The 24,902-nt window shown below is 39.2% G+C and overlaps 1 long non-coding RNA gene across 1 annotated transcript; it reads left to right on the top strand.

Annotated features, from left to right (window-relative positions):
• The first annotated feature begins 18,849 nt into the window (after nt 1-18,849).
• On the top strand, nt 18,850-24,499 carry LOC124858497. Its single transcript, XR_007035859.1, has 2 exons — nt 18,850-18,903; nt 23,315-24,499. It is a non-coding gene; the product is annotated as an uncharacterized LOC124858497 (long non-coding RNA).
• The last annotated feature ends 403 nt before the right edge of the window (nt 24,500-24,902 follow it).

The raw sequence follows: 24,902 nt of genomic DNA, 5'->3' as shown, positions 1-24,902 counted from the left end.
GATTACCCTCTTGCTAACTGTTTGATTTTCCATACTCATCAGAGAGTCCGGTAGTCTATAGAGGAAAAAAAAGGGTGTGGTTGGCACAGCTTGCCCTCATTTTATTTGTCTAAAACACTGTAATGGCTTCAGACTAACCTTTCTCTTGGGAGCTTTTTAGAAATATCAAATAGTGACATCCGACGCCGTCTGCCTACACTTCCTTCATTTTTTATATAATCCTGTTTACCCCTCCATGCCATGTGAAGCCGACAATTTTGCTTGCTTTCTCAGTCTTACCTGCACTCAAAAGGTAAGAACAAACCATTTTTGTTTCCAATAAAATACTATATCATAGTTTTTATAATTTCTTTTTAATGGGGTTTTCAAATGTAAGATCCCCTCTGCCTGATATTTCTGTTTTTACCCTCAGCTTTTTTAGCTTTATCTGGAAGTCTTCATCGTTAGTTTGCATAGAGATACGATCCTCTCATCACACACTGAACCTGGCTCTGAGGGCAGCAGGTGGTGGGCTTTAAAACTTCACGTTTGTAAGCTGCTGAAGGAGAGATGACACATTTACAATGAGCAATGCAGGCCAAACAGCCAGTGCAGATACAAGCGAGGAGGGGAATATGCCGCACGTTGCTCCGATTGTGGTGTGGGGCTATAACACCGCATAGGGTGCCTCACTCACCTACCACTGTTTGATCACGGTGGGCTATTCTCATGTAAATGTATGTTAATTAGGACACAGAAAGAGATTGGTTTAATCGGATTGCTGGTTATTGCTTTATTTTCATTTTCGCCTTCAAAACTGGGGAATGCGTCCCAAACAAAGAGCAGCATTGTGAGGTGGCAGTAAGCCAATGATTACTCTCGCAGCATAGTTTCACCAACAGACAGGTTTTCTGCAGGGACCATCACGGTTATTGGACTTGGCTACTGTCTCACCTCTGAACTTGGGTTTTATCCTTTTGAATTAACTTTAGGAGATGCCACATAGCATGACTTTTAGACTTTTAAACCAAACAATGGACAACTATGCTTACACTTAAGCTACTCTGAGATCAGGATGCCACTTTAGCTTTATGTTGCGTCTGTCATTGAAAGAAAACTGCAGTGCTTTGATCAAAAACAATTTAAAAACAGCTAGATTACTTTACATTGTCAAGTGTGATTGTAATGAGGGCCACAGCAGCTGTCGAGTGACTGACTTGTGCCACATTGCCTTGGGTTTTCTGTGACGGATGCCCCTACCAGTGCCAGCGCATTTCTGCCTGCCAGCAGGCCTTTAATCCCTCCTAATGGGGGTTGTCATCTCACCGCTAATTTAAATGCTCCAACCACGAAGCTCCCCCACCTGGTCGTGCTAATCCCAGTGCGAAGCCCCCTCCCTCCTTCCCCACAGCTAGCCTCCTCGTTTTTGCCTGTTTTTTTATGGGGCCCGGGGGCCCTGGGGCCTGACCACCCTCCTACACAACAACAGCATCTTTCAATCATCTCTCCCTGATTGTATTAATCTTATCTGTGTTTAATTACATTTTTTAAAGATTATTGCTGTATGCCATCTTTGCACACTGTGGGAACCGCAGAGGGCTGCTCATTTCAAATGCATTTTCATTTGAGCACAAATCCCCAATCAAAGACCGCTAGAAATCATAAAGAAGGCAGTTTTCTATGGATGGGGGAGTTTATAAACTTGATGGTATAGCCTATAGCCTATGTTGGTTAAAGCCTTACATTAGTGTGTATGTCAAGTATTAGATAATGTCAACATTTGTTAGTGTGCTGGAAAAAATGTTAATGTATTTTGTGTAAACATTTGATATTAATGATATTTTTTAAATGTTCAAAGACAGGAATAGAGAGGCAGTTAAGTGGTTTTCATTTTGCACCTTTCTCATTTTGTACCTTTTCAGTTTTGCTTCGATTTTGTCATACCAGACTGAGCCTCCCACATAACATTTCATTCAGACCATTTTGTGTTATCTTATGCCTGCCTTAGGGAGATTTCATACCAGCTTTAACAAACAATTACTCAAAGTAATTTCAACTTCTACCTTTCTGTAAAAAATGTGGTTCAGGGAAACTACTAAATAAGATCCACCAACTGGAGTTATTTTGGTTGTATTAGGAATTATAACTTCTCAAACTTAATATGTCTCAGCCACTCTAAATGGGTCTGAACTACTATCAAAGGAAATAGGGTATAATATTAAAATCTTCAGAAATAACACAATAATGCAATTTAATTGAAATATATGTGAGATAGGGCATTTATATATTATATATTTTCCTTATTTATCCACAAACTCATCCAGCAAGAAGTATAAACTGATATGCTATGCTTTAGGTACATGGGCAAAACATATTTTGTTAAGAAGAATAAAATGTTTGTAGGAAGGGATTAAATAGCAGGAACAAACTTGCAATGGGTCAAAATGACTCATGGAACCTTTTTGAAACTTGTATCTGTTTGCTTCACCTACAAACAGCAGACAATATTTTACTTAATATTGGCTTTTCAGGAATGAGACAAGACAAGATTTTTAAAAACATTTTTGGGAAACCTAACAATCCCTAAAACTGTTTTGTTTACACAAACAGTATGAATGTTTCATTTAAAAATCTATCTAACAACATGAAGTAGGCTAAAACATCTCGAAAAACCAACACATAATGTCCCAATCTAAAGATTTTCGAGAACTGCCTGTAAAGGGTGACAAAACAATTTCTGAGGCTTTGGGACTCGAGACACAGTGACAGCTATGAGTCGTGAAACAGTGGTGAAACTTCCCAGGAGTGGTAGGCCTACTAAAATTACTCCAGGAGTCCCTTGACAACTCATCCAGGAGGTCACAAAAGAACCCGGAATAACATCTAAAGCATTAAAGATATAAATTGGTCAAGGTAAAGATTTATGATTCAACAATAAGACTGACACTGGGCAAAAAATGGTGTTCATTGCACAGTCCCAAAGTGAAAACCACTGCTGACCAAAATAACACAAATGACCAACGCACATTTGCCAAAACACATTTTTGAGAAAATATTTTGAACAGATGAACAGATGAGAGAAAAGCACAGTGTAAATATATCATATTGTTTCAGAAAAGAAACACCATACCGACATTCAAATGTGGTAGTGGTTGTATGATGGTCTGGGGCTTATTTGCTTCAGAACCTGGATAACTTGCTGTAATTGATGAAACCACGATGTCTGCTCTCTACCAGAATATTTTGATGAAGGATTTCCAGCAATCTGTTCACGACCTGAAGCTAAAGTGCACTTATGTTATGCAGCAGGACAGGGATGCAAAGCACACCAGAGAATCCAATTCTGAATGACTCAAACAGTGGCTTTGGAGTGGTCTAATAAAAGTCTGTGGCTGAAATCAACCCATTCTGCAAATAAAAGTGGAAATTCCTCCACAGAAATGTAAAGAACTTATTGTCAGTTGTCACAAATGACTGATGGCAGTTGTTACTGCCAAGGGTGACACAACCAGTTGTTAGGATTTGGGGGCAATCACTTTTTCACAGAGGACCAAAATCGTGTTAAATGGCTTACTTCTCTTAATAAATGAAATCATGATTTAAAAAACTGCATTTTTTATTTACTCAGGGTATTTTTGTCTGATGTTAAAATTAGTATGATGATCTGAATATGTAAAAAATCAAAAACAGAAGAAATATGGAAGGGGGGAAATCCTTTTTTCACAGCTCTATGTGTAAATGTATAGCTTATATTTATATATATATATATTTACCCACACCATTTTCCACAAAAGCTCCACAGAAAATTACTCGAGTGCCAATATTACCAAATGCAAATTTGACCACTTAAGTGGAGCAAAACAACGTCAAAATCAAATATTTGATTACAGCATTTGATTAAATGTATCAAGAGTCTCCTCCTCATTGAGAGCTTGAACAATAAAATAGCATCCTCTTAAATTTTAACATCTGATCATTTGCAAAGTGTGGTGGTGTATACTGAACAGACACCAAGGCTCTTGTGTTACGTGGCCTGTTTGAAAAAAAACTAGATGTAGGTATTTCCTTTTTGTATTTGAGTTACACTACACACCAACACTGATAATAGCTGTAGTTCTTTTTTATGTTGATCAGTTTTGTTAAGCAGATGATGAAGAGCTGTGGGGCAAACTCCAGCAGGTGCAGCTAATTACCTGGAGGCTTATTTGCTAAAGTCGAAATAATATGCCTTCGGACTTCCTCTTGACATATTTAGAAGAAGCGCCTGGTCCGGAGTCACATTAAGACGGTAACTAACAAGGGTTTTGTGCCTACATTGTCATGATTTCCAAATGCTGCCTAATGAGGTTGCGATGGCTGAGGATGATTGCAATCAGAGAAATGCCTTTTTCTCCACACAAGTAAACAATCAGCCATCTGGTCAAAAGAGGAGTAGTGTTTTGGGTTTCGAACCTGTTTTCTTGTCATTAGTCAGTCACTGTCTTGGTTAGGCAAACTTGACAACTACTATGTTCTTGAGTTATTACATCCGTGTCCTCTTAAGAATACCCAAGGTGTGGCAAATGTTCTTCAGAGAGAAACAGTCGCTGCTTAATGTTCCGTCGTGCGGCACAGACCCGCCACATTCGCTGCTCATGTTTTATCAACAAAATGCACCGTTGCAAATGTGAAGGTGTTACACAAACTGTGTGGCAGAATATTTACATACAGTGGCTCAGAATTCTACCTGCAGCCCAGAACATGAATCAGTAATGGTTTTATGCTGTGACTGTGAGGCTTGTAGCAATCAGCGGGACATTGTGTTCCACTTTAATACAGAATGGGGGGTGACGGCACACACAGAGCTGGATGATGATTTTTTTTTTTTCTTTCCTCTGTGCATATTCTAAGGTAAATTTTAAAGTTACCTTGCAGTCTTATCCCTGGGTGTGAATTAAATTGTGTAAAGTGTTGCAAAGGGAAGGGCCGGAGGGTGTCTGGTAGCTTTACCTGATCCAAGGAGGCCAGGTTCAGCCGCCCGACAGGGGGTAATGGAGCCGATTAGTTAAACATTTTCAAATAAAGATTTGATGTTCAAAGGTGCTGGACCTGAAACGAGGTGACATCACACAGGATTACATGCATGTTATTGTTAACACTCCAAGTGGTCGTGTAAAATAAATGACAAGTTCTGCTCATCTGAATAATTTTAGGAGTGGAAATACAGATACAATTTTTTGGGGAGTGTTCAAAGAAGGACATAAAGGCATGACATTGTGGCACATAAAGACGTTCCTTTGATGTCAAACATCTATCTACTAATGCACACGAAGCTCTAATATCAGGTTCTGGATTGTTGGGATTTTATGTGATGGACTAAGACAAAGTAGTGTTATGTGGAAGGAAAAGGATACATAATTTAAAAACTTCTTAGAAATTTAAATCTGAAAAGTCTGGTAAGCATATGCACCGCCCTGTTGCAATACATGTACAAAACATATTTTAGTGGTGATTCCAGCAGTATGTCTCTACCAGTTTTGATACACAGGTTTAGAAGCCCTGTCAGTCAAAATGAATGGGGAGTGTCTGGAAACTGCTTTTTGCAATTTTAGCCACAGATTGTCAATTGGATGTAAATGTACTTTAAATGGGCAATCCCAAAACATGCAAATCCTTTTACCTAAACAATTCCATTGTAGCTCATGGCTGTATGTTTAGGTTCGTTATCCTCCTGAAAAGTGAAACTCTAATGCTGTCTAAAGTCTGTTTTTTAGCTTTATCCATCTTCCAATTAACTCTGACCATCATATCTGTCCCTGCTGAAGAAAGGTATATCCACAGCACAGTGCTGCCATCACTATTGTTAACTTTGTTAACCACAGTAACCATGTTGTGATGTGGTTTCACCACATATAGGCTTTTGCATGAAGGCAAAAAGTAAAATTTCTGTCTCACCTAACGACATATTCCCCTACATAGCTTGTGGCAAACGTTATGCTTTACTTCTTATGGCTTTATTTTAAAAATTTATTTCGTTTTGCCATAATGATCAGATTGGACCACTGGTAGATTTTCCGACCTGAGCTGTGGATCTCTGGAGCTCCTCCAGAGTTACCATAGAGCTCATGACTCTCTTCTCCCTTTAACTCTCTCCTTTCCTGGCCTGTCAGTTTAGGTGGATGACCATGTCTTGGTAGATAGTTGCAGTTTTTTAACGTTCTTTCCATTTTTGGAAGATGATGTGATGTGTGATAGATTGTGATAGATATTTTATAACTGAAGCCTGCTTAAAACGTCTTCTGAACTTTACACTTCACTCCTCTGGTGCGGTGCATGAAGGTGTTTGTTCACTAATGTTCTCTGACAAACCTCTGAGGCCTTCACAGAAGAGCTGTATTTATACTGAGATTAAATCACACATAGTTGGCCTCTATTTAAATACATATGGAAGCCAGGCCTTCCAGATATTTATGTGTAAAACAATTTTGAAATGTCATTATCCCCCCTCCTCCATTAAAATAGAACAAAATATGGTTGCGATGTGACTAAATAAAAAATAAAAAAATCGAGGGGCCTGAATACTGCAAAGCACTGTACGCATCACTATGACTGCAGGCTGGTGAGGAAAATCAACATAGGACGTTCCAAATAAAATCCACAGCTCTGGGCCCTCTGTGTGCCACTGCAGCCATTCGCAGATCTGATCACTTGCAAAGCTCCATTACCAAGCCTTCAGCCCCAACAGCGGAAGAGGAGCCCCGTAATGAGTCACTTCAACAAAGCATCACTGATAAAAGGATTAACTAATTAAATTAACAGAGCAAAGTACTTTATAACTGTTAATTATGTCGCTCCCTTGGCTGCTCTGGGCCACTAGCACCCTTTGTTTGAAAGCCCCTTGTCTGTCCTAATTGACCTCTGGGGAGCTTTTGGTGTGTGCATACGTATATGTGTGTGCGTGTGCATGTGTGTGGTGGTGGAGGGTGGCTTGCACAATCAAATGGCAAGTATTAACAAACTGACAATTTACTTTGGTCCCAAGTGACACTTTTGCTCAGGTAAATGTCAATGAATGTCCCTCATCACGGTCCACATAGAGGTCCTATTGGCTTTTTCCTGTTTATAGAGTACATTTTTGAATATTTTGTTCTGAATCCTATTGCAGAACTGGGAAAAAAACTGTTTGTGGGAGAATCTACATGTGGACATCATTTGTCACACAAAGTCCATCTCTTGAAACACAATACCAGAGTGCAAGATGGGGCTTTAAGGGACACCACTGAGGGTTTGTTTTGTTAAGACGCCCCATCTTTTAGACTTTTCATGCCATCACAAGAAGGCAGCGAGAGAATCCCTTTTATTCTTTGTGGTGTCTCCTCTAATGCGTGGCCAATCACATTATTAGTCAAAGGGCTAATATATGTGACCTGATCTGCCATTCATTCCAGCCTGAGCCAGCTCTGTCCTTTCCCACTTGTCCTTTTTAACCCCTTTTCTTCTACCATTGCGCTTGGCCACCAAAGTCCTAATGACGCCCTTGACAAGTGATCAATCAGTTGGCAATTACAACATCTGTCATCATGACAAAGATTGGTCCTCCACTCTCTTTTGGGGTGACTCTTCCTACCCCTTGAATGTGTCTTGGTTTTAGGGGGGGTGGGGATGTGGAGTTTGTGGGGGTTTAGCCACTTTGTGCAGTAAAAAGGGGCCGCCCCACAACAGAGACAGACATGTTGACAGCAAACACAAACATAGCAAAACAAATGGTTCACGCCTACCTCTTTAGATTTCCATTCAAATGCACTCCACAACTCTGTGAAAGTGCTCTATCTTCTATAGAGGGAAGAACCTACCAGCTGCCATCGTCTCCCCGCGCTACAAAGAGGACCTTTCACTCGGGAACAATGAGAGGGCTTCTCTTTTCTCTTGGCACAGAGTCTCTGCTCCACCATGTTTCATTTCAGTAGCCATAGATCAATGCTGAACAACACTCCAGAAGTGATGGGACGATCTGAATCGGCACGCAGGACTTTTGTTAACATTAACAAACATGCAAGCTGTGACCGAGGCATAACCTGGAGCAGTCAGTGTCGCAGTCAGACTCAGTCTGAGATTCTACCGAGTTCTCAGAGAGGCACCAAAATCTGTCAAGGTGGTTTGACGGGAATAAATCCGGTTTCAGGTGGATACATTTGCAGATGATGCCTTTCATGCTATCTTTTCTGCAACTCAGTGGGTGGAAGGTGTGGGACTTTGCTTTGCTTTTCTTTCACCCCTTTAAGTGGAGCCACCGGATAGATGGCATGACATCACGGGCAAAGCCGGCAGCACAATACAAAGGTCACACGGCCCATTGATCTAGGGGGCCCCTGATAGAAACCCCCTGTATTATGGGTCTGCGCACGCGGAGCCTTACACACACTGAGCCATAGAAACAGACCACAAATGGAGCCTTGTTGTCTCCCCATTGAGGGCCTGCAATCAGTGGATTTACACTTTGATGTGGAGCTGAGGAATAAAACCTTTTTGAACACTGACCTTTATCGACTGATGGGTTAAAATCCATAGCCCTCTCTCTCACTCTGCAAAACTACGTATCTACGTTACAGTCCATTTTGCCTGTGCATTTCTAAGGCTAGCCCTTTTCAATTCTATTTCTGTGCTTAGAAGAAACTGGAAAAAATAAAACCAAAAAGGCGAACAATAGTTAAAGGTAAAGCGCCCGGCTTCATTTAGGCTCAGAGGTGTTTCAAGAATCAACTGTTTGTAAGAAAACAAACAACTAATCAACACGTAAACGTGACTTTCTAACATTTGCTGGTTGGGAATTATGGATCACCAACTATCATGCAATCAGTTTGTTAAGTTTGAAACAAACCAAGTTAATTTGGATCTTAAACTTAACTAGGCACGGGCTTGTTACGAGTATCATGGATATTTGCATTTTACAATGTGGAGGTTTCAGAACTGTCATACCATTCCTACAGTTTAAGTGATGCCAGCAAAAGTGCCGGACTTATGCAGTGATGCCCCTCCCCCCCTGCTGCAGCACACTGCAGGTCAGCTGGCTGACGGAAAGCTGCAGTTAGACTTTACATAAAAGAAAGATACATTAAGCTGTTTATTATCAGTTTTAATGGTGAAAAACGAAAACAGCTGTGGTGCAGAAACTCAAGGAGCTTTTCTCTTCACTCTTGTTAAGGTGACAGTTTTAAAACTCCAGCCTATGAATTGCAGATACCCTACTTAAGAAGATATTTCCGCTTGTTGATATGAGCAGAAAAGGAAAAGGGTTTCTTATCTTTGTGTTTATTATCTTTGTGTTAAAAATTTAAGAAGAAACTTTGAGTGGGTGAGGCACTGTAAAGCTCTCTAAATATCTCTATACCTACGCTGCTAGACACAAACTATAGGAGGACCTTCTGATCACTTTTCCTAAATCTGGTAGCTTTACTTGTTACTCTCCATCAGTGCAATACTTGCAATTATTGCAAGTTAACTTGGTATTTTATATGTTTTTCTGATTGAAAGTAAAACTGGCTGAGTGTTTCTGTGTTTGGCTGTTTCTGTCCTGGACAGATCCATTCAAGTCTCCTTATTTTCTATCCAACAGGAAGTACTCATTGCCCAGTGCTTCTTTGCTTGCCACGGATTTTTACGTCGCATTTGTAGATTCTCCCAGTGCAAGTGTTGGTTTTCCCAAGATGATCAGTTTTCCTTGCACAGTCCAAAAACGTGCATTTTATCTGGTGATTTAGGAGTGAGTGTACGCGTGCATGGAGGTTTATACATTATATTACGAAAAGTATTTTTTTGTCTATTTTACACGTACACGAACTGTGATCACATCCTATTCTTAATCTATGAGGCCCAATTTGTTGATGGAACCACTGTTGCCCTCAATATCAACTTTAACTATTCCGTAAACATCTTCCACAAGGTTTAGGAGTGTTTTTATAGTTAGATGAGAAAACCAGAATTCTAGCTTCTGCTCTAATTTATTCCAAAGGTGTTCAATAAGGTTGAGGTCAGGATTCTGTGCAGGCCAGTCAAGTTTCTCCACACCAAACTTTATACACCTCCAGCAATGGAAGTGATTGAACCACAGGAATTCATTGATTTGGTCGTGGGAGCCGATAAGTTTGGTAATACACTGTCTCTATCTTGGCCATGTGCTCAACTAGTGACACATCCAAATTGTAGCCTATTGGTTAACAGCTGTGAAAAAAATATTCTAGCTGCTGACATGACAAAGGAAGTATAGAAAAATGGATGACGGTTTACATTTCATTGTATTGCCTTCAATCAGATTTTCACATGCACTGTATGACACATAACGTTTCTTTTTCACTGTCTTACATCAAATCAGACTAAACTTTTTCCAGTTTTAGGTCAGTTATTAAATTGATGTCTGCAACCTAAATGTCAGAATAATGATAATAATTGGACGTCTTTTGTTTTTTGTTTTTTTTACTTTTTTTAAATCCATAAGTTGACTTACATTTACTTAGTATTTTGCTTTTTAAAGTGTATGACATAGGTTAAAACTTCTGGGTATACTTACACAAGCTTCTCACAAATGTTTTACTGGATCTTTGGCCCATTCCATCTGGCAAAACTGGTCACACACTCCTTTTCAGGTTTTATAGTGTTTTATTTTAATAAGTGGTTTTAACTGATTGTGACAAACTAAGGCTAAGTATGGCTTCATTAGATTTGTTGTGGAAAGAAAAACCTGATACAAAATACAGCTGTCTCATGTTGGAAACATTTACTTTACAGATGTGCAGTGGTTGCAACACACAGCTAATATCTCACTCACACCAAACCACATCAAAACCAACTGATTTTATTTTATTCTTGATACATTTGGTTCTCTTCTATTGTTTTCAAAAGCAGCACTTGTGCTCACCATTTCTCTCTGCTGTTCTCAGGGAAACAGAATCTATCCCTTCTCTGTTCAGTGTTAGGCAAACTGGATTTTATATGCTCATTCAGACACATGCCAGTGCCTGCTAAAATCCACTAAAGAACAGTTAACAACCACCTAATGTCACGGAGGACCAACAGTCTTTGCCCCGTGACACACTTTAAAAATCTAGCTGCTATATACACTTAATTCAGTCTGTGCTTTAGGGAAGGCCCATCAGAGAATTGTGAGACAGCATGCAGAGAGGGAACCATGCATCAGCATTAGAGCACATTAATACCAAGCAACAAAAATACACTCAGGTCTATTTCCCACTAGAAAATGCTGGCGTACAAGCCTTTCCCAGAGCTCCTTTAAGTGCAATGAGAATTCAAGTCTCTTGGTTTGCTGCCAGCTATACAGACCCACAACACCCATCTGATTTCTAATAGAGGAGTTGTGTTCGAGCAGTTATTGCATCTTGTATTTGCGAGCGCACCTTAATTTGTTAGCTAAGCAGTCACAGTTTACACATCCTCACTGTGAGTCTAAAAGGTTCGGAGCTGAGCAGATCATGAAACCACTCTTTGTTTTCAGTTCGTGCTGTGAAAGGTCTCCGAAGAAAACAATTACATCACAGCACAACAAGGCCCAGAGTGTACAACAATGACAAGAGCATTGTGCCTTCAGGCAGAAAACACTTAATACACCAGAGATAGGGGAGTGGGAGGAGGGGAGCACTTTCTGCTCGATGAGCGTAAGGTACATGGTCTGTTCAGACAAATGGCTTAAAGACAAGAAGGTAAGCTGAGGAAAAACCTGAAACAAAAATACAATTTCATGAAATATTAATGGGGTATATTTACAGAAAAGCAGTCACAACAAGCAGGTATCTTTAGGGGATACAGCAAGAGATGTGGTGGTTGTTTGACTGACAAACACTGGGTTATGTACATGAACTGAAATGTTCTCATAGAGTATCTTAAAAAAGCTTTCATAGATCATGAACCTTTTTATATTTTGTTATTTTAAAATCACAAACTTTATTACATTTCATATGGGTTATATGTGATACAGCAAAAGTAAGTAGTGCACAACCTTTAGGTAAATTAAAAAACAATGCACAGGTTTCAAAAATTTCAACAAATTAGAATCTGAAAAGTGGTGCCTGGATTTCTATACAGACCAATTTTAATCTTATGCCTCTTAAAATGCAGTTCAACCAATTGCCTGCAACAATTGCCGAATAAGTGTCTCAGTATAAAAGAGCTGGTTTGTAGAGGCCCCAGATATTTGTTAGAGAACATAGGTAAACCAACAGCCTAATGAAGACCAAGGAACACAGCAGATGGATCTGGAAAAAGTAGTTGAAAAATTCAAAACGGGGTCAGGTTATGAAACAATATCCCAGGCATTGAACAACTCACAGAGCACTATCCATCTATCATCTGAAGATAAAACGAGTATGACAGAACTGCAAACCTACCAAGACATTGCTACCCACCTAAGCTGACAGGCTGGGTAATTAGAGCATTATTTAGAGAAGAAGCCAAGCTCAGGTGGGTGAATCCGTAAATAGGACAATTATTAGCTGTGCAGCAAAAAAGTAGAAGGTAAGTTGGTAAGATGAGAAGAAAATTGAACTGAACCCCTACATGTAAAATGTTATGTGTAGAGTAAAACTAATGGTGGACATCACCCTGAACACAACATTCTCATGATGAGACATGGTGGTAGCCCACATGCTGTGGGCTGCTTTTCTTCAACTGGTCAATATTGATGGGAAGATAGATGGAGCTGAATACAGGGTAAAACTTAAACAAAACCTATGGTGGAGGTTCGCCTTCTAGCATAACAACCCTAAACATGCAGCCAGAGCTACAAAAAATGGTCTAGGTCCACTAATTTGTGTATTAGAATGGCTCAGTCAAACTCTAGCTTCTAATCTAATTAAACATCTACAGCAAGACTTGAAAGTTACCGTTCACAAATGCTCTCCCTCCAACCTGTATGAGCTTGATTTATTTAGCAAAGAGGACTGGGCAGTGGGAGATTTTAGATTCTAGATGAGTAAAACTGGTATATATATACCCAAAAAGACATCTGTAGTTGCAGCAAAAGGTGTTTCTACAATGTATTGTCTCTTGGAGCCCTAATAGGTATGCACGCCGCACTATTCAGATTTGTTTCTAGTGAAAACACTGAAAAAAATGTTTCATCTTCCTTTCACTTCACAATTATTAGCCGTTTTGTGTTGGTTTATCAAAACATCAAAATAAGTTGAAGTTTGTGCTTGTAATGTGACAAAATGAGAGCTGGGACATCCCCTCCCATACCTTTGCGGGACGCAGGACTCAAAAGACATTTCTGCAAAAAAAAGTAGTTTTGAAAAAAATTGTAGTAATAACACCCTCAAAATTTAAACCAGATCTATTGGCTCGTATGTGAACAAGGTGGACTGAAATGCGGAAGCATAAAACAAGTTTCCCACATACTCTCAAACACATTCTAACACAAATTCCCACCCATGTTCTCCTTCTTCTTATCCCCTTGGCCTCACTCCTGGAATCCTTTTTCCCTCGAGCCAAGAAATTCCAAACTTTGCCTACCTAATTTTTGCAGCATATTTCCTTGCCACAGGAGGTGGTTATGACAAATTAGAAGCCTACAAATGCTCTGATGGTGTAAAGGCTCCAGCTGTCACCGGGGAGATGGTGATCAGGTTTCCAAGCTGCATGGTCTCTTGGCGCCACAAAGAGTTCCATATGGTCATCCAAATGCTGCACCTAAATCTGCTCCCAATCTCCACCCTGGAGCTGAGCGCTTCCACTAAATTAGTGACAAGGGCTTCAAAAACATGAGAGGCAACAGACAATGAACTGCATACGTCCCTCATGAGGGAAATAGCTGTTCACATTTTTGAAATTCTTATTCACAGGGTGCAAAAAGTAATATTGTGTATTTTGTTTCTTGGTCTGTTGTAATAAAGCAATAATATAAAGATGACAAGTCACTGTTCAGTTTACAAAAATGCAAAGTTGTGTAAATTTCTATTCATACAGGATATTGCAACAGTGCAAAAAACGTGTTGTGATATGTTCCTCACCAAACCTGTCATCCCACTTCTGCAGAACATCACCCCCATTGCATGATGCACCTATCATTGCTGGGCAGCAAAGATGCAGAAGAATTGCTGATCTATAATTAACCAGTGGGTCGGTGTTGATGTCATTGACACAGCGTGGCAGAAGAAGGTGGCAATGCCAAGGCACCTGTTGTTGTCAAGCGCGGCATCTGATGTCATTACCTACCCAGCCGGAGTGTCGATGTCCCTGCTGGGCTGCGAACTGTCCAAGCTAGCAGCAACACTCACCTTTCACACATGGAGAATAAAAACAGACACACACAAACTCCATTCACTGTCATCTCGTCCTTTACATAATCAGTTCTGACAGCTTTAACACCTAGAGGGCAGAGATCTAAAAGGAGTTTCAACTATGGATAATGATATTTTGATGATAGATGGTTAACTTATGAAACTACATCGGTATGTGGCTGTACAAACATCTGATGGAGCAATATTCACCATGGTGAAATATATTTAGTCCCTGCTGAATATGATCATCAAACCAACAGACTTTTAATTAGCTAAGACCTATTAATTAGCTCCGACAAGCATGCACCTGTAGTTCCTTATATACCATCACCACCATTCCAGTCAACAGCAAAGGAAAGAATTAAGAAAAAAATTCCCATCAATCAGTAGTTAGAAAGAAAACAATTGAAGGGACATTTCAAACAGGGGGAATAAAGATTTGAATCAGTCAATATTCTGAACACTAAGCATTAGTCTTCTAGCTGCCAACATGCTTAGACTTTGCCATCCAAGCAAGTGGGTCAGACTTTTTCAGACTATTGTCAGACGTTCATAGGTGGCGACAAGAAGCATGCTACTTCAGTTATTTCAGGTGAAGGAGGTAACACTGCTATTAAGGATGGTGTGTCTTAACTTTTTCCTCTTCTAGAAAACATCTTTGTTATGTTTTTAGCTTATTTTTGTTATGTTTACCTAAAACTGAACCACTTTCTTGCAGAGAGAAATAAAGAGAAAAACTTAGACCTTAATATGTGAACATTTCTTTTGAAAGAACTGAGTATTTAATGGGTTGTCCTAATTTTTCACATGACAATAGTGCTGTTTTCAAAAAAAGGAATTTATGCTTTTTCCTCCAAATTTTATCTCTCTAAAGCTTTTGTTTAACATCAGTTTTTTAGTAAACAATGCTTTTCACAGTTTAAATTGTAAGTAATGAAAATTGACCAACTAACATTTTTAATTATTCAAACTGTCAAGGTGGTTCCTTCAGACAGACGGATGTCTTAAAAAATCGTGAAACTATTTAGCATACAAAGTCTTTTTTTCAGTTTTGCTTCAGTAGGAGAAAGTATTTCTGAAAGAGAGTGTAATGCTAAGAGGGAGTAAGTGAAATGAACAAAACCTTTCCAGTAAGATAATGTGATTGTTCTGGTGTAAAACATTTATTAAAGTAGCAGCCCTTCAATGCAGATCCAAATGCCTGATCCCAGCGGTCTGACAGGGATTTAACTGCCCAAACTGAGTTTCAGTCTGACAGCACTCATGAGTATGCGCATTCCGATCATTCCCTCCATAACCACAAACACAAATGCACATAAGAGCACATTCATTCATCAAGGTGTGCTTGACCCATGTAGTTGTACCTCATCCCAGAAACTCCAGTCCTTCTGAGTTTTCCTGTTCAAATGTGAGTATTAAGAAATCTAGTAATGTGTATTCCTTTATATTCTTAGTCTTTTAAAAGTCACTATTTTAGATGTACAGGGGTTGGACAATGAAACTGAAACACCTGGTTTTAGACCACAATAATTTATTAGTATGGTGTAGGGCCTCCTTTTGTGGTCAATACAGCATCAATTTGTCTTGGGAATGACATATACAAGTCCTGCACAGTGGTCAGAGGGATTTTAAGCCATCCTTCTTGCAGGATAGTGGCCAGGTCACTACGTGATACTGGTGGAGGAAAACGTTTCCTGACTCGCTCCTCCAAAACACCCAAATTGGCTCAATAATATTTAGATCTGGTGACTGTGCAGGCCATGGGAGATGTTCAACTTCACTTTCATGTTCATCAAACCAATCTTTCACCAGTCTTGCTGTGTGCATTGGTGCATTGTCATCCTGATACACGGCACCGCCTTCAGGATACAATGTTTGAACCATTGGATGCACATGTTCCTCAAGAATGGTTCGGTAGTCCTTGGCAGTGACGCGCCCATCTAGCACAAGTATTGGGCCAAGGGATGACATGATATGGCAGCCCAAACCATCACTGATCCACCCCCATGCTTCACTCTGGGCATGCAACAGTCTGGGTGGTACGCTTCTTTGGGTCTTCTCCAACCGTAACTCTCCCGGATGTGGGGAAAACAGTAAAGGTGGACTCATCAGAGAACAATACATGTTTCACATTGTCCACAGCCCAGGATTTGCGCTCCTTGCACCATCGAAACCAACGTTTGGCATTGGCATGAGTGACCAAAGGTTTGTCTATAGCAGCCCGGCCGTGTATATTGATCCTGTGGAGCTCCTGACGGACAGTTCTGGTGGAAACAGGAGAATTGAGGTGCACATTTAATTCTGCCGTGATTTGGGCAGCCGTGGCTTTATGTTTTTTGGATACAATCCGGGTTAGCACCCAAACATCCCTTTCAGACAGCTTCCTATGCATTTGTTGTAAATATGAATCTGAGAATATTATTTGATATTAATATTTTAATATTAATATTTTACCAAATAATATTCCGGTCTGTTAAGGATTGTCCTGTGAATACCAGCCCCATTAAGGCAATGGTATTAAGACAAAATAGAAAGGTGTGAGATGAGCTCTGACATTATTGAACAGCATAAACTCTGCACACACATGGAATGAATTCACACAATTTCTTAAAATACAAGAATTTATTAACAAAAATAAGTCAACTCAAAGTCCAACATATTTCAATCAACAAACTCTTTACTATGCTAAAACAATCCAACTAAACTACCAAGCAGAATTAAAGAATAATGAAGACTAACGGACTATGTACAATATAAACAAGTTGATTAAAGATGATTAGAAATTATGACCAAAAAGAGTGATGCAACATTACCATGCAATGTTTATGTTTGAGAACCAAGGATTATCTTGAAGGATCTGGAAGTGAAGTTAAGTTAGTCTTGGAACTAACTTAGAAAATAATCAGCAACCTTTAGACAACCCTTCACAATGCAAGATCAGATTAAATATTATTTTAATAAAATAATGTTTTAAATAATGATCTGCTTAATAAAACCAACCTCCTGGATGACTAATTCTCAATGGTGTCTAATTAGCTGCCTTCATTTATTAAAATAATATTTGAAGAAATATTATTGAGTATTTTGGAAAAGAGCCAAATCTTTCTGGAGAAATGGGGCTTAATGGTGTTTACTTAGTTATCAACTTTAGTAAATGATGTTCAGGGACTATTATTCACTAGCTTGAAAACTAACAACCTTTTTGTTGACTAGCCTTAATGCTAGCACACGTGTTCTTACCGGCTGGCCGTTGGGCTAACAAAGAAGCTAGCTAAAGTGCTAAGCTAGAGATAGCTTAGCGCCAGAATCAACACATACCTTTAAAATACCAGGGTTAAAATGCATAAGCGCTGACGGCGCGTTATGAGCAATGTTCTGGTTAAAACCACCCTTTAAATAAGGTTTATCTTAGCTTTAAAACATACAAAGAACCCGAACCGGCCTGGGTGCTACAGGTAGCATGCTAGCACCAAGATAGCCGACTTCCACAAAACAAACTTCATAACATGAAAACGTTTAGATCATTTCATCCTAAACCAATCTGTTAATTTGCCCAAAACCCAAACTCTGAACCTGTTGAGGTTGTCCAAGGGCAAAGTTTGAAGAAGATATCAGTCGTGAACAAAGAGTTAGCTTCCCGCTAACTTCTTCAGTTTCCTCCGATCAGAAGGTGCGTTCGTTCTGTGAACAAAGGTTGGCTTCCCGCTAACTTCCTCAGTTTCTCCCGATCAGAAGGTGACCAGCTGTTCCGTTACCGTAAACACGGTTGCGGCCGTCGTCTTTCCTCCAGACTCGGCTTGTCGAAACAGCTTCTCTCGGAACACCGTTTGCTTTTGTGGGGCCTCGAAGAGAAAATGTAAGCAACTCTTACACCTTAATTTCTCCGTTCATGAATGAAAATACCGGATACACAGACAGTATTTCATTCTACTTAATTTTTGCAAATGATCGGTGATCGGTCCTTGGATCCAGTTGAATTTATGTCCTTTTGCCAGCAAAAGACATTCCGCGCGCTGTGTTCCCTCCTGACCCGATGGTCATCGGTGTGGAAGAGAAAGACTTGTGGAAAGGTGGGGCTTTTATTTGGGTATTGGCGCCACAAGAAGTCCGCAGTTACCCCATTTCCTGGCTGTGCTGGAAGAAGGTTAATGCACTTTATTTTGAACGGTTCCAGGAAAGTATGTACCGGAGTTTTAGTGTTGAACACCCATGGCTGCGTGGTCCCAACACATTACATTAGCGCTCAGCTTGGACTCCTGCTTTACTCGCACTGCCATACTTGCACAATGATCACCTGCACTGTTGTACCGCTCTGGCATCCTATACTGCTCTACATTTACTCTCACTCACTTAAAACTGTGCACATATATTTATATTATATTGTAGATATGTTTATACTGTTTAATTTGTATTGTATTGCACCGACTACGCCAAAACAAATTCCTTGTATGTCAAAAAACGTACTTGGCAATAAAGCTTTTCTGATTCTGATTCCTCTTGTGTCCACAGTTAATCCTGTTGGATGTGGTTCGTCCTTCTTGGTGGTATGCTGACATTACCCTGGATACCGTGGCTCTTCATACATCACAAAGACTTGCTGTCTTGGTCACAGATGCGCCAGCAAGATGTGCACCAACAATTTGTCCTCTTTTGAACTCTGGTATGTCACCCATAATGTTGTGTGCATTTCAATATTTTGAGCAAAACTGTGCTCTTACCCTGCTAATTGAACCTTCACACTCTGCTCTTACTGGTGCAATGTGCAATCAATGAAGACTGGCTACCAGGCTGGTCCAATTTTGCCATGAAACCTCCCACACTAAATTGACAGTTGTTTCAGTTTCATTGTCCATCCCCTGTATATATGCTTAAATGAATAGGATTATTATCCAAAGACTTCGATGTTTTGATGGTAAATTTTTTTTCTTTTATTTTAATAACCGAAACTGCAAGGCTAACAAATCCCATAATGTAATATTGTGTTTTTTTTAGGAATGGGATGCTCCCCAGACAGGCAATAAAGTGCCTCACACTATTGATTTAGTTTCATAATAATCCGGTGTGTCTTTATTCACCGATGCTGGTTGGAAGAAACCTCTCTGTCTCACACACACACACCAACACACACATTTACACCTCTCTGTGAGGGAAAAGGAAAAAATCTCTGCACCTATAAATGAAATTTAAGCTTCTGGATTTGCTTTACTCAGCACAGTGAAATTAGATTTATAAAAAAAAAATGTTGTGGACCATTATGGAAAGAAACTTGTGCCATCAGAAACTGAGTTTTAATTGCTTTGACTGAATCTGTATTTGTGTAATTGGAAATTAAATGCATTGGATTGAAAATGAATTTCACTAAACCAAAACTGAATATAATGGTTTAAAACTGAACTTGTTTGCTTTGAAAATTGATTTGCTTTGTATTGAAAATTCAGTTTGACTACTTTCACTTTCAGGTCTGAAATTCAATTTCAGTTCCAAAGTTCAGTTTTTGTGTCACACGTCTGGGTTCTTGAAGCCACAGATTAATCATTTGTAGGCCGATAACATCCGAATGAGGCGACGAATGCTGTCCAATCTCCAAGGTTCCAACAAATGCGTCCTTCTTTTCCCCACATTTGAAGGATGGATCTGGTGTATCCTCCATGTGCCACCCTATCCCATGATTCATTGCGGGTCGAAGTAGATTGTTCAAATGGAAGTAGCAAAGGCTGGAGGAGAGAGAAAAGTTGTTAATAAAATTGCATATATTGCACATTCTGTGACACAACTGAAATTTTACAATGTTTTTCGACAAGGATGTAGTTGTGTAAACCTAAAATATCTGATCAGTTTATCAAGATATTGCTCAATTGCACAAATGCGCCGATGTGTTCGTCCGCTACCACAGCAGCTGGCTCGCCTCGCCAGCTGTCAGCTGACCGGGTGGTTGAGGTGCGCTAAACCCTGATAGAACAGATGACTCCCAACACATTGCTTTTGGGTGGAAGTTAAACAGATATAATTCAGTCAGATGAAATCTAATATTAATGTTTGGTTTATTTATCATAATAATAATAATTATTATTATTATGCTCTGTAAATAAACTGATTTAAACTTTGTTCCTAAAGTTAACATGTTAGTGCTGTTGTTGAAAGCTTTACAAATAAATTAAACAAATGGTATTTGTCATCAATGTATTTTATCTAGTGTTAGATTTATATTTATGAACACAAAAAATATTTTCAATATTTTAAATGGCTGAATAATGAACAGGATCATCAAACAATATCATTTAAAAACAAAACAGCATTATAAGCCATCAGCAATATGTTAAAAGGATAAATAAAAACCGTGTAGTTATTTACAGTAGAGACAGCGTTATTAACCTTCAGGCTCCATTTGTTTGCCGTCACAGCTCTGCGCTTCACACTAACACTGTTGCTAGGCAACATATGTTACACTGAGGTAACGTCAAGAGAAACGCAGACCGGCGGCACACTATGCTAGTCTGGCATGTTTAGCTAATAGATACAGGTAGCATAAGCATAAGTGTTACTATTTGACCATCATTTGTTTACATGACCCTTCTTGTAGATGGTCATTTGACTTGGTGATTGACGTCTGCTAAGCTCATGTATGCTCCAGATCAACATGACGTAAAGGAAGTTTAAGCCGATGTGAAACGTAAATTGATGAATCTGTGTTTAATTAATCTGTGGCTATCCTCAAGGACCCGGATGTGTGACACAAAAAACTGAATTTTGGAACTGAAATTGAATTACAGACCTGAAAGTGAAAGTAGTTAAACAGAAATTTTAATACAACGAAATACATTGTAAAAGCAAATCAATTCAGTTTCAAACCATAAAATTCAGTTTCAGTTTTGTGAAATAAATTTTCAAACCAATGCATTTAATTTCAAATTACACAAATACAAATTCAGTCAGGGCAATTCAAATTCAGTTTCTGATGGGACACGTGTCTTCCCATAGACTATGTAGTTGGTATATTTCCATTCTGAAATAGTTTAACAATAATATAAAGTGGATATTGATATCTTATATATTCTGATACGACAGCAGGAAAACACTCATGCTGAGGTGTCAAATCATCTGTTTATTTAAGATTCAGATCACTGGCTTGTAATAGAGGGATAGTTGAAAGAATTTTAAGTGAAATTCTGGAAAAAGCTTATAAGTATTTCATGCAGTTCACCTAAACCTTTAAATCTTGGGTTATTGCTTCAGTTGAGTACAGTTTACTTGCATCACACCAACTGACACAAATGTCATATCAAGGCACTGAACAAAAACAACTTCAATTTACATCCATAAAGGTATTGTGTAACTGAATCAGTCCAGTCCAATCCATTCCAATTTAAATTGAATGATACATCCAAATATGATTGTACATATAATACAAAGCAGTGAAATTCAGTTTGCTATGCTAATTGGTAAAACTTTCTCTATGAAAGGAGGAGCACACAATTGCATCAAGTTATTAACTTACTAGTGATTCCTCAACCTGAGCAAGCAATTGGCAACAGTGGAAAAGAACAACTCACTTTAAGCCAGAAAGCTCCAGCTCTTTTAATGGCTTTGTTGAAGGAGGAGACATAGTTAAACATTGACAGCCAAGCGTATCATCTATAGTGAGAACATAAAGTCATTGGCAGCAGTAGCTTAGACGATGGCCCCATCCAGGAAGGAGACATGATTAAACACAGAAACACTAAGCCAGGTGGGGATTCTACTAAAAGAAAAAAAAAATAACATCAAGTCAATGGGAGCCCTACATCTGGCTAATATAAACTTGGAGAGTACTAAGAGACAACAGCAAATTAAGGAAAGCTTAGTAGTATGTCCCCAAGCAACCTTAACTATAGACATAGCTCAGGGTAATATAGGCCACAGAAAGGTTTTAAGCCTAGTCTTAAAAGTAGACTGGACATCTTTCAGATGAACAACAACTGTGAACTGGGAAAGAAGCTTGAGGACTAAAAGATCTGCCTCCCATTATACTTTCAGGAACTCTAGGGCAGACAGTTAATGTGCATTCCGAGAGCAAATGGCTCTTATTTAAAGAAAACTCAATTATTATTTACATAGGAAGTGCATGTAGGAGGTCATGTGCCACAAGTGATTAATGTGTGTAAAACAAATACTTAAACCAGAACGTGATGCATTTTCTAATCAGAGTTACTGCAAAATAAAAAGGTAAAAAAAGAGCTTTTTTTCATGTTATTTTGCTGATTTTCTGCAATGGCTTACTTTTCTATCATGCAGCTACTCTGACTGGAAACATGTAATGTGCTCCATTCTCACGCGTTTCACACAGAAAGATGATTATTGGTACAGAACCTCAATCTTCTACGTACATAGCAATCGGCTTCTCTGAATAACGGTGAAAATGCAACAACTGTTTATAGGTTTACAATTTAACGTTTGCATAAACCACTGTTATGTCTTTAAGGCTGGAGTTGTTTAAGGTAAGTAAAATCTGTCCTTGGCCCTTCTTGGACTAAACATTAGCTTTGCCTCTTGGTCCAAATTATCTGGGTTTATACAAAATGAAGATGCTAAAAGTGTTATCAGGTACAGTTAAGATACTACTTTTAAACTAAATGATGTTTAACCAGCAATTCTAAAGTATCCCTTTAAGTTACCTTGAAATACAATAAATACTTTTTGTAGTAGAAGAAATTTAAAAAATGGCTTCATGGTAAATTTATGGTTTCCTTTGGCCATCATCTGGTGCAGCTCTTTGCAGTATAGTCTTTCTTCAGGGAGCTGGCAGCCTTTTCATTAATGTCCCATTGAGGGAAAACCCAGAGTCCCCTGTGACTGCATGTCAATGGCTGTCAAGGATGAGGGATTTGAGTAAATTTCCTTTCAGTAATGGGAATATTATAAACCCCAGAGACAGACAGACATTCAGAAAAGGAGAGTGGCAGGAAATGTCTTAATCTCCATTGACTCTTTTGGCACAGATGCTTATAGAGTATAAGGCAAGACATGTACATGTACCATCCAACTCACGCATGCCTGCACACATGTATGATCTTTACATCTGGATTGTGTTGCAGTGACTGTACAGGCTGCTGGGTGTGCAGCATAAGTGACAGTGCGTGGGTGAGAGCAGGGCTCCAGTGCACCATGGTGTGGCCTCTCCATCACTGTTTCTCCTGCTTTGACAGGCCCTGGGTCTGGGGCCCATCAGGGTCTTGCTGAGTGCATTCAAACTGTGCACTGCTGAGGAAGGGATTCTGTATCCTTATAATGAATTACTCTCTCACATCACCTGTCCAAAAGGATTCTGTTGACTGGCAGACTGCAACATGCATGTAGAATGCAGGTAATCATGCAACCTCAGGGAGGCTCTTCTGCCCATGGGATGCATGGGAGTTTGTTCGATGCTGACTGCAATGTTAAAATGTAAAGGTAATTTTCTACATGTTCATGTTTCAAGTATGACTAGCAAATTACATATTTATTACAATATCCTGTAACGGTATTCATTGAATGTTTTTTTTCCCTCTGCGTCCCCCTGTTTGGGGGATTTTATGTTGTAAACCAATATTGAATATCGGATAACTATAAAGTTATAAATAAGACAATAATATGTTTTTCAACATCTCTTAAAAAACTAAAAAAACATTCTTTTTCTCTTTTATAAAGGCCTGATTTTTGAATTGTACGCGGAATTGTCAACTAATTTTTCCTCCTGAGTCTGTGTTTTAATAGTTTTACACTTGTGCCATTCTCGTTTTAGTTTCAGATGACGAATTGAATAAAAGCTTTTAAAATTGGTTTATATCCTATCCCTGTTTTAAACTACTCTGCAACTTTCTCCCTGACCTGTCATGTCAAGTTCTGTTGGTTTAAGGTTTTGCAGTGTATCCCTTTTTTTAACTTCCTCTTTTATTTTGTGGAGTAATTTCCTGTGTCATTTCAGAGAACTTCACTTCGTGTGATTCCCTTCTTCAATCAACCTCTGCCACACCCTAATGTTATCCACCTGTGTCTCATTGTCCTCCTTTGTTTGTTTGCCTATTTATTCGTCACCCCGTGCAGATTCCTTTGGCAGTTCATCTTTATCCTCGTCCCTTGTGTCAAGCAATCCAGTCTTTCTTTAAAACCTTGCCTTTCAGTGATTTTTGACCCAGCTAGTATTTTGGATTCGCCTCTGCCTCTATTTGGAAACTTCAGCTTGGATTGGATTGGATTTCTGTGTATCGACCTTGGACTGTATTAAAGGATTACAGATTTTATGCCACTGTGTCTTGCATGTGAGTCCTCCTCCCTGTGCCGCACGACAGACCTGCCTGCTGTGATCCTTAATCTACATGATGCTGTTTGTTCAATAACATTATCTAACAAACCTTTGAGGCATTCTTAGAGTGGTTGTATTTGTACTAAGATTAAATTATGCACAGGTGGAATCTGTTTACTAATTAGGTGAACCTTTGAAGCAACTGGTATCACTTGAACTCTTAAAGGGTATCAGAGTAGAGGGTCAAATGCATGGCAAAGTCATCAGATTGATACTAGCAAAGAAACAAAGTTTTAAAGTGCCTGTGACACGCATTTCCCACAAATGCAGAAACTGAAATAAAACATCTTAATATTAAAGAAATTGGGCAGTAATTGACATTATATTAGGATTGAAGACGT

The sequence above is a fragment of the Girardinichthys multiradiatus genome, chromosome 21 (genome assembly GCF_021462225.1).
Source record: "Girardinichthys multiradiatus isolate DD_20200921_A chromosome 21, DD_fGirMul_XY1, whole genome shotgun sequence".
Lineage (NCBI taxonomy): Eukaryota > Metazoa > Chordata > Actinopteri > Cyprinodontiformes > Goodeidae > Girardinichthys > Girardinichthys multiradiatus.
Note: the sequence above shows the minus strand (reverse complement) of the source record. Positions and strands in the feature narration are given on the sequence as shown.